We start from the raw sequence: 11,484 nt of genomic DNA on the forward strand, positions 1-11,484 counted from the left end.
CACACGTGTAACCCACATTCCTACACCCACAATAATCATAATAATCATAAATTAATTTTTTAAAAGGGACCAGCATGGTTGGGCACTCCTGGATCTCTATACAAGAGAGGTCAGAGGAGCAGGATCTGAATTCAAGGCCAGTTTGGGATACATGAAACCAAAAAACAAAATAAAATAAATGTCATTTTAAGGACTATGAGCCATCTGAAAAAAAATTTTTTAGAATAGTTAGAATAGTGCCTTATCATCCAGAGCAAAAGGACTTGCAAAGCCCTTGCCTGCCTATTATATAGAGAGCAATGGTTTAAATATTTTCAATTCACTGTTATAAACACAGAGGATACATTTGCCCAATTGTGAATGTGAAATATAAGTGGTTCACTACCCACACAGTTGCTTAACACTCTAGTGTGTTTTTAAAAAGGGAGGAAAGGTATCTCAAGGGTGTGGCAATTCATTTAAGGTCACACAAGTTAGGGCAGGGAGCATCGACAGGCTGGCTTATAGCAAGCCTCCAAGGGAAATGTTGGCAATTTTGCAAAAACTTGTTTTTTAACATCAGAAAGAAGAGGGACCTGTCGGCCTAGTTCAAAAACTTCTAAAAGACATAGCAAAAGACATTAGTTAGATAAACACTTGTGCGTGGGAATGGTGAGTTGCTTAACAAAGCCAAGAGCATGTGTATTTCTGGGCAGATCCGTTCAACTTTTACCCCTAAGAAAAAGCCCCAAGTTAGCAAGCCTAGGCTTCCTCCTTCACAGTACTATAATACGAAGGTAGGAAATGTGGGATATCCCGTGGGAAAGTGAGGAAGATTTTTTTTTAAGGGGGAGAATAACAAAGGAAGAAAGGATTGGTGTGAATGGTATCGCCCCCACTGGGTACGAAGGCCTAGTTGGTTCTGTTTTGCCTTGGGGGTGGGGGTGGAGTGGGACCGGGAATGGGTGTCAAAGCTGCAGTGCTAAGACTGAGAAACAGGATTTAACACTGTGACAAGAAACCACCAGCCTATCATCGTTCTAAGTGGATGACACACGCTTCCCTCTCCCACAAGGGACGCACGCTTCCCAGGCTAGCCCCCAAAACAGACCCTGGTTCTCAAAGCCAAGATCTGTGTGAAGAGCTAATAATGTAGAGCAAGGGTGAGTTCCTGCGCCTCAGGCAGCCACACAGCCCGTCGTCCTAGGGCACACTGGACAGGACCCATTAGCCTCAGATGGACCCTAGAAGTTCCGAGTCGCCTCCGGGGAGCAGCCCGGTCCTCCCGCCCGCCCGCCCGGTCTCTCCCGTGTCCCGGGCAGCACCGGCGGTCAGCTCGGTGGGCTCTAAGACCCCCTTCCTCAGGAGGTGAAAATGGCTTCGCCACCCGCCAGGGCCTCCCCGGAATCCCACAGCTCTCACCTGGCTCCGGTCCTGCCCCAAAAGGGATACGGGAGGCGGCGGCGGCAGCAGGTGATTCCTACAGGGTCCGGGAGCGGCGGTGGCTGCTGCGACCCGCGGACCTAATCTACCGCCGCCGCCATGTTGGACGGTGAGGTCACCCTGGCGCGCTTCCGTCACGGGCGGCGTGTGGGCGGGGCCAGGGCATGGAGCCCAACCGGAAGTCGGCAGCCCTGCCAGTGGAGCGGAAGCGGGGTCACTGACTCCTGCCGGTCAGTTCGCGCAGGCGTGACCTGTGTACCGAGCTGTCCTTTGCCTCTTTCCAGGAGCTGCTGGAACCCTAGATTCCTGGACTTCAGAAGTGGCCTCGCAAGTCATTTCCGGTGCTAGGTAGCAGGTAGACACCGCCCGCCGCCTGCTCGCTTCTGTGTGGGACATGTAGCTGGTGGCATCGCAGATGCTCCGTTCTGCAGACCTGTGAATTCCAGGAGGGCTCAAACTCGCGGGTTGACTGTCAAGACTGCAGTCCCCGAGCGTTGCCGGGCGTAGGTTTGCAGCCGCCTGCTGGAGGTTGTCCTGAAAGTTGGGAACGCAACTTAAAGACAGAGTGGAATGACAGGGCTAGGCAGAGACAGACAATTCAGAACCCAGGCAGAGGTAGGCGGATCTCTGTGAGTTCGAGGCCAGCCTTGTCTACAAAGAGAGTCCAAACCGACCAAGGCAACACAGAGAAACCTGTCTCGAAAAGGAAGGAGGAGGAGGAAGAGAAGGAGGAAAGGATGACAGTGAACACTGTGTTAGCCAGCTTATGTTTCAGCCTGCGTTCCTAAGATGAAGTTACAGGAACAGCACGGGAGGTTGGTTAGGAGTTAGTAGGCCGTGGTAACCAGTGCTATCAGAAGTGATAAATGTGTCTAGTTGCTTGTACAGGCCTGTAATCCTAAAACTCAGAAGGCTGAGGCAGGAGGATTGCCATAAATTGGAGTCCGGCCTGGTCTCCAAAGCTATTTTCAGGCAGTCAAGGCTACATAGGGTAATTCTATCTTTTAAAAGAATAAAGATTGGGGCTGAAGAGATGGCTCAGAGGTTTAAGAGCACTGACTGTTCTTCCAGAGGTCCTGAATTCAATTCCCAGCAACCATATGGTGGTTCACAACCATCTATAATGTGATCCAATGCCCTCTTCTGGCCTGCAGGTGTACATTCAGGCAGAGCAGTGTATACATAATAAATAAATAAATAAATCTTTTTAAAAAAATAAAATAATCCCAGCACTCGGGAGGCAGAGACAGGTGGATCACTGTGAGTTCGAGGACAGCCTGGTCTACAAAGTGAGTCCAGGACAGCCAAGGCTACACAGAGAGACCCTGTCTCGAAAAACCAAAAAATAAATAAATAAATAAATAAATAAAATAAAATAAAGATTGACTACAAAACTGCCTGGGGACCAGCAAGATGGCTCAGCTGGCAAAAGTGCTTGCTGCAAGCCTAATGATCTGAGTTGGAATTCTGGAATCTGCGTGGTGGAAGACGAGAACCAGCTCCACCAAGTAGATTTCTCTGACCACACTGCCCAAACACAACCCACCCACCCTCATTACACACACACACACACACACACACACACACACACACACACGTCAAAATAAACAAGAAAAACCAATAAGAAGTGACTGCCAGTGGCTATGTTTTGTGGGGTGATGAACATTCACAGTGATAATGGCAGCACAATGACAAATACACTGAATTCTATTTGATTGTATGCTTTTGTTTTTTTTCTGGGGCTGTGCCTCATACTGGCCATCAAACTTGCTGTTGCCTAGAATGACCTTGAATTTCATCCTGCCTCTGCCTCCCGAGTGCTAGAGAGTCTCAGGTACAGGCTAGCGTGCCTGTGTGCTGCTCCAGTCCACCAGCTCGGGACCATGGAAGAACAATGAGCGTGAAGAACCATCCTTTGTGGCTAACCTGACAGGAATTTAGGTCAGCAGTTTGTGATAAAGACACAAACAAATAAGAAGTCCACTCTGTTTGATTTTTTTTTTTTAAGACAGGGTTCCTCTGTGTAGCCATGGCTGTCCTGAAATTTACTCTGTAGACCAGACTGGCCTCAAAGTGGACTTCCTTCTTGAAACTTTGTTTTAAATAGTTTTTCTACAAGAGATAATATCAAAGGATACTTGATTTAGGAAACTATGAATTGGTTACTACTTGAGTGTTTAGTATGCCCTTAGATTTAAACAAAACACTCTGAGACAGTCTTATTATTTAAAGATTTATTTATTAAGTATTCTGCCTGCATGTAACCCAGCATGTCAGAAGAGGGCACCAGATCTCATTATAGATGGTTATGAGGCACCATGTGGTTGCTAGGAATTGAACTCATGACCTTCAGAAGAACAGACAGTGCTCTTAACCTCTGAGCCATCTCTCCAGCCCCAAGTCTTAACTATTTAAACCAAGCTGGCATGGAACTTCCCAAATCACTGCTTCCCCCAAGGGTTAGGATTATAAGACTATACACCTGTTCAGTACTGTCTCTCAAATTATCTGTGGTAACTGTGCTTTCAGTTTCAAATCAGTGAGTTTACTAAGTACACAGCAAATGAATAAATAGCAAGCAGCAGCTAGAGAGAAATAGCCGATAGATAGTAAAACATCACTGAATGAGTTTATAACATCCAGCAAGGGACAACTGAAGTAGCATGACTGACAAAGTAACCCAAGGTAATGTCATCAAATCAGGACCTACACACACCCAGCAGGAATGGACTAGGGACGCTGAGGCAGTCAGCTAGAATTCCCCATTGAGATTTCCCTTCATAAATGAGTTGTTCATGGCTGAACTTCCAGCCTCCAGTACCTACTGCAGGTGTTTTTTATGTGACAAGAAAAGAACACTTACCATCTATTAGAAATGTCATACCTTCCAGCTGTTCTCAAGGACATGGCGTTTTCCTGATAGCTTCCCTCCACGTCACAGAGTTGGGGGAAAACACCTGAAAGAAAAATGCTGCATTCTGAGAGGAGAGCCCCCTTCTAACGAGCTTAAATAGCACATGGCTGTTTACCAATATAATGTAATTTCAGTCACCTCAGGTGAATTATGTAGACTTTCTCAGGTCACTCTTCTCTAAACAATCTAACACAGAAACTACTTGCTCAGCGCTTACCTTGTAACTGGCATTAAAAGTAATGTAGAGGGCCGGGCGTGGTGGCGCACGCCTTTAATCCCAGCACTCGGGAGGCAGAGGCAGGTGGATCGCTATGAGTTGGAGGTCTACAAAGCAAGTCCAGGACAGCCACGGCTACATAGAGAAACCCTGTCTCTAAACAGCCCCCCCCCCAAAAAAAAAGTAATGTAGAGACCAATGAAGGCATGCCTGAGAGGGTGAAGGATGTGGGTTGTGTGAGACTACTTGGTGATTATGTGTAATGGGGTGCAGCATCTCTGCAGTTTGGTGTCTGAGAGGGGTCCTGAAACCAATCCTCATGGATACCAAGGGAGGGCTGTACTGAGAAAATGTACTAACTCCAGAAATTATCTCTGCAGAGGTACCAACCGAATCCTTATCAGCCAAGACTTGGCCTGCTCCTCAGTGAATCAGCAAGTAACTGCCCAACTAGTTGTTTACAAGCCTTAACACTGGGGGAGGAGGCTGTACAAGGGGGAGAGATAGCAAATCTGCAATTCAACTGCATTTATGCTAGCCCAGATGCCTGGAACACCATCTTATCTCAGTCTTTCAAGTGCCAGGGTTAGCATGTGCCACTGTGTCAAATTCTATTATTATTTTTGTTTAAGTTTGTTAAGTCTTCCTATGTAAACTGGAACTCTATGTAGCACAGGTTGGCCTTGAACTTGAGAATCTCCTGCCTCAACTTTCTCAGTGTTGATGTGACAGGAGAACACTGCCATGCCTACTTATTTACCTATTTAGAGTAGGTCTGTTGAAGCACAGACTGGTCTTGAACTTGCTATGCCATGTAGCTGAGAATGACTTTGAACTCTTTGTTCTCCTGCCTCTATCTCCCAAGTACTGGGATTACAGACATCAGATATGACCCCTGACTTAATTTACTTTTAAAATAAAGGGGTGAGTGTTATATTTCAGGAAGTGTACACATCCAGAAACGACAGTCTTGGTTCAGTCTAGGCAGGGACTTTAGAAGGATTTCTGGTCATTATATAAAGCCAGGATTCCTCAGGAACTTGTGAAACAGGCTCCCATCTGCCAAGAAGGGTCATTTCCCTTGCCTCTGACAGAAGGGACATAGGGCTCTCCATTGACAGATCCCTGTGGTTGTATATCAAAGCCCATGCTGGCCTCCAAGCTCCTTAAATCCCTACTCAAACTTATAAACACCTCAAAGTCCATGCTCACATCCTGGTCTTGCTGGTCTCCTCCTAAGCTCCCATGCTGCTCTAGTTCCCTGCTAGCTACTCATCCTCCTTGGCTTTTCCATGCCCTCCTTCCCTAGCCCTGTCCAGTCTGCTGCTTTTTCTCTCTGCTCTGGACTCTTCCAGATGCCTTACCACTAACCGTGAAGTGGCCACTCTCAGTGGTTTCTTTGCTGCCCCACTACAGTGAGCACAGTGGTATGTGCAGGAAGATAACTTCAGCCGGGGGTTCAGAGGCAGAAAGACCTTCCTCTCTGAACATGGGAACAAACAAGATAGCTCAGGGAGAAAAAAAACATTTGCCACCAAGCTTCACAAGCAGTGTTAGCCTCAAGAAGAGATAGTCCTAACAAGGGACGATCTATGCATAGCAGGTGTGGATCAAGACGGGGTCAAGTTTCTGATGCCTCGAGCCTGTTCTGTTCATTAAAAAGAGGAACTTTGGGTGGGAAGGGGACAACAATTGGGATGTAAGATGAATAAATTATAATAAATACATTTTTTAAAAAAGAACTTTTCAGCCAGGCATGTGGCACACACCTTTAATCCCAGCACTCGGGAGGCAGAGGCAGGTGGATTGCTGTGAGTTCAAGGCCAGCCTGGTCCATAAAGGGAGTTCAGGACAGCCAAGGCTACACAGAGAAACCCTGTCTCAAAAAGAAGAAGAAGAAGAAGAAGAAGAAGAAGAAGAAGAAGAAGAAGGAGAAACAAACAACAAACAAATTTTGTGGTCCTGCTCAAAGGCAGCAGAGACCTGCTTTGAAGGGAAAGCAGCCTTGTTCTGAGGCTAAAGTGGATTACGACAGCATCCATTCAGAACAGCTTTACAATCTTGAGCTCCAGGCCATCCTGAGCTACAGAGAGATCTTGTCACAGATAAACAGAATAATTTAGAATCTAAATTTTAGATAGTTGCATATCATGTTCTGCTATCCACAACTAAGCACCATAGTTTGTCACATTTACCTAAAGCTTCATGAATCTATCTAATCTATCATCTATCCATCTATCTATCCATTTATCAATGTGTCTGTATCTATCTGTCTATCTCTATTCTATCATCAGTCTGTCTGTCTATCATGTCTGTCTGTCTATCTGGTAGTGACATTACCTGTACACCATGGCTTGCATGTGGAGGTCTGAGGTAAACCTTCAGGACTTGGCTCTCTCCTACTATGTGGGCTGGAGAGAAAAAACTTATCCTCATCAAAATTAATTATCTTCCAGCCGAGCACAGTGGCACATACCTATAATCCCAGAATTTAGGGAGGCAGAGGCAGGTGGAAGTCTGTAAATTCAAGGCCAGCCTGGTCTACAAAGCAAGTCCAGGACATCCAAGGCTACACAGAGAAACTCTGTCTCTAAAAACCAATAAATAAATAAAATTAACTATCTGCTTAGCCATACAGATATGAACCCACACAGGTGTTTCACCTGATTAAACACAAGAACTTTCCTTTTGCCAAAAGCAGTGGCACATGCCTTTAAATCCCAGCGCTGGGGAGGCAGAGGCAGATGGATCTGTGAGTTCAAGGCCAGCCTGGTCTACAAAGCCAATTCTTGGACAGCCAAGGCTACACCTTGTCTCAAAAAAAAAAAAAAAAAAAGCTTTTCCTCCCTCCAGGAAGATTGCTCTCTTCTTTGGGAACTCACCTGGGTTTTTTTTTTTTTTTTTTTTTTTTTGCACTATCTCTTTAAATCCCTCTTTCTTTTCCCTCTCTGAGACAGGGTGTAGATGAAATTTTCTTAACCAAAATATTTTATTAACAACTTATTGACTGAGCCTACGTCAATTATAACCAGATTAACCGAAACAGTAGGAAATGGAGATTAATTGACACAACAACAAAACCTTAAGGATATCAGTCCCAAAGGACGACTCTCCGGCCAGGAGCCGCAGGATTTCTTCCACTGGAACCGGGTGTAACCAGACCCCAGAGCCTCAGCAGGAGCCGGAGCTCTGAAGCCTTCTCTCAAGCTGTTCTCTCTAGGAGCGTCTTGAAGGGCAGCAATGAACAGCCAAATCTATCCCAAGTCTTCAATCCCCCCAGCTGCCAGTTCTGGGCTCGTTTATATATCTCCTCGCAGAGTCTGTTCATGGGATCTTCTTCATCTGGTAGCAATTAAGCTCCTGCACGAGGTGGTTGCTCTTCTAGTGAATTAACATCACCTGTTCTCTTACTAGACCGTTCCATCCCACACTTGGGATCCTAAAGAACAGGTTTCTCTCCTTCAACAGGGTTTCTCTGTGTAGCCCTCGCTGTCCTGGACTCACTTTGTAGACCCGCCTGCCTCTGCCCCGTCCCCCAGTACTGGGTAATCCCCCTTTTCTATCAGTCTGCTCTGAATTCATTCACAGGCTGCACACCTGTTAGTGGCAAAGATCCCCACATCTTAGCAGGAGTTGGAGACAGGCCTAGACAACAGACCTGCCAATACCCCTTAAAAGTTTCACAGTATTCAGAAACAGGAGGCTAGTTTTGTAGCTCAGTTGATTAGATTACTTGCTTTGCATGCTCAAAGCCTGGGTCCAATCCCAAACACCTCAAGAATACTGAACACAACAGTGCCTGAAATCCCAGCATTTGGGAGATAGACGCAGGAAAACAAGGTCAGGGTTATCCTTGGCAACAGAGCTTAGTTCCAAGGCCAACCTTGGATACATTAGACCCTGTTCTGGACCAAGGGTGTAGTGTAGTACCATTAAAAAAAATCTTAAGGAAAAATTTTAAGTCCAATTATAATTTATAATTTTAACAAACAAAACCAAAACAGCTGGGAAATCCCCCAGCGTCCAGATACAGAGCAGGTTCTGAGACTCCAACCAACAGTATCATCAACAGCACATAGAAAAAGGGAGGTGAAGCCGGGCGTGGTGGTGCACACCTTTAATCCCAGCACTCAGGAGGAGGCAGGGGCAGGTGGATCACTGTGAGTTTGAGGATAGCCTGGTCTACCAAGCAAGTCTGTGACAGCTAAGGCTACACAGAAACCCTGTCTGGAAAAACAAACAAAAAAGGGGAGGAGGTCCCAGCACTCGGGAGGTAGAGGCAGGTGGATCACTGTGAGTTCGAGGCCAGCCTGGACTACAAAGTGAGTTCAGGACAGCCAAGACTACACAGAGACCCTGTCTCAAAAAAAGAAAAAAGAAAAAAGGGGGGGGGGCACGAAGCTGGAAGTGGCTTTGACCTTTTCCAAACCTACTTTGAGGTTCTTTAATGCTTGTACCTCCCTTCCAACCCACCGACCTTAGATAGGAGAGAAAGCAGGTTAATGGGAACAGGAGAAGTAGACCTTTTTGGACTCAGTTCCTGGGAGCGATTCGCCCGGCATAGTGGGCAGGATTTCAGCAAATCAGCAATTCCACCACAGCTGCTGCTGGAACCTGGAGCAGCCCCAAAGCTTCCCTGGAGCGGTTCTCTCTAGGAGGTCTCGAAGTGGAGTGAAGACTAGCCAAAGGATTCCAAGACCCCAAAAGCCCCGCCCCGCCTCCTGTTCTGGAGGCTGTACTAAGATGTGTTTCAGCTGGCAAAAACCACGCTCCCACAGGAGGTAGTTCGTCTTCTTGGATAAACATCACCTGATCTCTCACAAGTCTGTCCCTCATCCCACACTTGGGATCAAAACAAAAACATGTTTATATCCACTACAGTGGTTCTAGCATTAAAACAAACAAACAAACAAACGTTTTGTTATTGTTTTAAGACAGGGTCTCATGCAGCCCAGGCTGGTCTCAAGCTCACTGTGTAGCTAAGGACGATCTTGACCGTCTAATGAGATTGGACAAATTTGGTGTGATAAAGCTGTAGCCGGATCTTGAATGTCTGCTTCTCCTGCCTCCACCTCCTGGGTGCTGGGATTACAGGCATGTGCCAGCATTTCCAGTTTACTCAGTACTGGGAGCTGAACCCAAGGCTTGTGCATACTGAAGCACGCTACCAACTGATCTACGCCCAAAGTTCCCAGTATTTCAAGTGGGGTGTGGGAGGATCAGGAGTTCAAGGTCATCCTCAATTATATTGAGAGTTTGGGAACAGTGTGAACTACATGAGATTTTTGTCTCAAAAAGGAAGGGGCAGTGTGATGGTTCAGTGGGTAAAGGCACTTGCCACCAAGCCTGACAACTTGAGTTTAATCCCCAGAACCCACTTTGTAGGAGAGAACCAACTTCCCCAAATTGTCCTCTGACCTCCACACTGGAGCTGTAGCCACCAAACATATATACCACAAATACACACATATAAATAAACGTTACAAACCACCACCAACAGAACAGATTCAAAGTTTAATGGGCTACATTAGTCCATAGGGTTTTGGGGTTTTTTAAATTTAATTTATTTTTTTTTAAAGATTTATTTATTTATTACACATACAATGCTCTGCCTGCATGTACATCTGCAGGCCAGAAAGAGGGCACCAGATCTCATTATAGATGGTTGTGAGCCACCATGTGGTTGCTGGGAATTGAACTCAGGTCCTTCAGAAGAGCAGACAGTGCTCTTAACTGCTGAGCCATCTCTCCATCCCCGCTCTTTCTTTTTCTTTTTTTCTTTCTTTCTTTCTTTCTTTTTTTTTTATAAATATTGATTTATTCACTTTCATTTGTGTGAGTTTATGTGGAGCATGTATTCAGGGGCCTATGGAGGCCAGAGGGTGTTGGATCCCCTAGAGCTGAGTTATAGACAGTTGGAAACCACCTCATGTGTGTGCTAGGAACTGAATCTGGCTCCTCTGGAAGAGCAGCAAGTCCTCTTAACCTCAGAGCCATCTCTCCAACACACACACACCTTTCTTAAAATGGCCATTGTGACTCTATAGGGGGGTCTCATAACTCAAAAGTATGAAGTACAAAAATAGGGTGTTTGTTTGTTTTGATCTTGTTTTTCAAGACAGGGTCTCTCTGTGTTATTTTGGCTGTCCTGGACTCCCTTTGTAGACCAGGCGGACTGCGAACTCACAGCTATCTGCCTGCCTCTGCCTCCTGCGTGCTGGGATTACAGGCCTGTGCCACCATGCCCGGCTCACACGATTCTTACTTAATAATAAATATTGAAGGGTGGAGGCGTCACTTTATTCACAAACCTCCTTTATTTAGGGTTTTTAAACACCTTTCTCTCCCTTCTAACCCCCCAACCCTTAATAGGAGAGAAAGAAGGTTAGAAGGAGGAAAACAGGGGACATAGACCCCTCTACTCCTCTGCTGGGCAGTGTCATCGGGCTCTTTTTGGGGATGACAATCTCAGCTGTAACAGCAAATGGAGCAGGCAGTCCTCCAACAATCCCCTCCATCTCACCTTATCCCTTTATGCTCTCAGTTTATTTATTTATTACTATGTGTACAATGCTTTTGCCTGAATGTATGTGTGCACACCAGAAGAGGGCACCAGATCTCATTATAGATGGTTGTGAGCCACCATGTGGTTGCTGGGAATTGAACTCAAGGACGTCTGGAAGAGCAGTCAGTGCTCTTAACCACCGAGCCATCTCTCCAGCCCTATGTTCTTTTTTTTATACCCCTCAAAGTCCTCAGAAGTCAACCAACTACAGCTGGCAAAGGCAGTGCCCCCACGAGACAATTATCAGCTGTGGACAAACTGAAGCTTAAACTAAACTCCCACACCTGGAATTAAAACAGAAACATATTTACATAAGAGTTTACAAAGAAAGCAAATCTTCCTTTACAAAAGGGCTTGTCTTCATTA

At 45.9% G+C, this 11,484-nt stretch overlaps 1 protein-coding gene across 3 annotated transcripts in view; it reads right to left on the reverse strand.

Moving 5' to 3' along the window:
• The window catches only part of BCL2L13 (BCL2 like 13), a 45,664-nt gene extending 44,124 nt beyond the window's left edge, over positions 1–1,540 (reverse strand). For all 3 annotated transcript variants that reach the window (XM_084766800.1, XM_084766801.1, XM_084766802.1), the window contains exon 1: positions 1,402–1,540. The gene's annotated coding sequence lies outside the window, so the exon portion shown is untranslated. The remainder of the gene's footprint in view (positions 1–1,401) is intronic.
• Positions 1,541–11,484: the final 9,944 nt, after the last annotated feature.

Source organism: Acomys minous (assembly GCF_964271855.1).
Source record: "Acomys minous genome assembly, chromosome: 17".
NCBI lineage: Eukaryota > Metazoa > Chordata > Mammalia > Rodentia > Muridae > Acomys > Acomys minous.